Here is a 2,500-nt window from a genome sequence, read left to right on the forward strand (position 1 = left end):
TGACTCTATGCTCTCCTATAGTCAAAGACCATCTCTTTTGTTTTGTCGACATTCAGGGACAGGTTGTTGGCTCTACACCAGTCCGTTAGCCGCTGCACCTCCTCTCTGTATGCTGACTCGACGTTCTTGCTGATGAGACCCACCACGGTTGTGTCATCGGCGAACTTGATGATGTGGTTCGAGCTGTGCATTGCTGCACAGTCGTGAGTCAGCAGAGTGAACAGCAGTGGACTGAGCACACAGCCCTGGGGGGCCCCAGTGCTCAGTGTGGTGGTGGTGGAGATGCTGTTCCCGATCCGGACTGACTGAGGTCTCCCAGTCAGGAAGTCCAGGATCCAGTTGCAGAGGGAGGTGTACAGGCCCAGCAGGTTCAGCTTTCCAATCAGGTGCTGAGGAACAATTGTGTTGAATGCTGAAGTCTATGAACAGCATTCGATCGTATGAGTCATTTTCGTCCAGGCGGGTGAGGGCCAGATGGAGGGTGGTAGCGATGGCGTCGTCTCTTGTGCGGTTGGGACAATACAGCTGTAAACAGTCAAACACAAAGAAATGCATGATGTTGAATAGAGATTTGAACATCTGTTGTTTGCATTATAGCACACTATGAGCCACTTAAATAACGTGTTTCAGTGTAAATGAGATAAATGACATTTACAACAAAGATATTTTGATTAAAATGTAGTCACTTTCTTTTCATGAACAGTAAGAGGCTATCAAGAGGAAAAATTACCTTTATTAAGGTATGAAATGTGTGTGTGTGTGTGTGTGTGTGTGTGTGTGTGTGTGTGTGTGTGTGTAATTTATGTTTGTGCTTGTACCACATACCAGGTCACCTGGCCTTTAAATGAGTGGGTGTGAACATTGTGGCTTGAGCTACTGTAGGCATGCTTTATAATCTAAATCAATACTCTTCGTTGGGGTAGAGAGTGGTCAATAGCTTCCACAATGAAAGCAGTGCTGCCTTTACACACTGAAAGCCACATGAAAAGACTCAGTGACCTATATTAGTGTTCAAGAAAGATACTCTAGACTTTGAGATTTAAGGCAGTGCAGTGGAGGTAATGGGAATGCGATCCATTTGTATATGGCGGAGGTGTGAATGCAGACACAGTAACCGCAGAGTAAAGCACTTCCCCTTTGTCCGAGAGGTCCCCATCTGTCTTTACAACATCTTACATCATTAGCCGTGTGCAATGAAGTGCATTATTGTACAGTAACTCTCACTTCATCAGTGAGGGTCATTTAACATCATCGTGAAATTCTTTAAAAAGCTTTAAACTTTTATTATGTCTCTTTAAAGGAATATTCCGGGTTCAATACAAGTTGAGCTCAATGGACAGCATTTGTGGCATAATGTGGATTACCACAAACATGTATTTCAACCCGTCCCTCCTTTTCTAAAATAAGCAAAATGGAGGTTACAGTGAGACACTTACAATGGAAGTCAATGGGGCCGATCCGTAAACGTTAAACAGATATAAACGTTTCAAAAGTATAGACGCAAGACATAAACTATATGCTTGTTAACATGATTTCAGAGTGATAAATCGCTTACTAACCTTTCAGTGTAAAGTTAAAGCCAATATTACAACTTTGTTGCCATGACGACGCAATGCCGTAAACCCTAAAACAACTGTAAAAATGCTGATTTAAGCAGCTTTACACCTCAAATAATACATGAGTTTGTTTGATTGAGTAGATTTACTTTTACACAATTATAAGCGTCATGTTTCTGCCTTCAAAACCTCCAAAAATGGGCCCCATTCACTTCTATTGTAAGTGCCTCCCTGTAACCTCCATTTTTGCTATTTATTTTTTTTTTTTTTGTGGTAATCAACATTATGCCACAAATGCTGTCAATTGAGCTCAACTTATTGAATCTAGAATATTGACTTAACTCAAAAGTGTTGAATGGTTAAATTTGGCAGAATTTGGGGCATGTCCTTGGACACCTACCAAGACTTTAAAACGTCCTTTCCATAATGACTTTTAAAATGGATTAAAATTGGGGGTTGGGTAGCTCAGCGAGTATTGATGCTGACTATCACCCCTTGAGTCTTGAGTTTGAATCCAGGGTGTGCTGAGTGACTCCAGCCAGGTCTCCTAAGCAACCAAATTGGCCCGGTTGCTAGGGAGAGTAGAGTCACATGGGGTAACCTCCTCGTGGTCACAATTAGTGGTTCTCGCTCTCAATGGGGCGTGTGGTGAGTTGTGTGTGGATCGCGGAGAGTAGCATGAGCCTCCACATGCTGCGAGTCTCCGCGGATTGGCGTCTCAGAAGAGGCGGCAACTGAGACTCGTCCTCCGCCATCTGGAATGAGGCGAGCAACCGCGCCACCACGAGGACCTACTAAGTAGTGGGAATTGGGCGTTCCAAATTGGGAGAAAAGGGGATAAAATAGATACAAATAAATAAACTAAATTTTTAAATCACACACATAATTGAGAAATTACCCATAAATAGTACACTTTAGCAATAATAATAATAATAATAATTGTC

This window comes from Xyrauchen texanus, chromosome 1 (assembly GCF_025860055.1).
Source record: "Xyrauchen texanus isolate HMW12.3.18 chromosome 1, RBS_HiC_50CHRs, whole genome shotgun sequence".
Lineage (NCBI taxonomy): Eukaryota > Metazoa > Chordata > Actinopteri > Cypriniformes > Catostomidae > Xyrauchen > Xyrauchen texanus.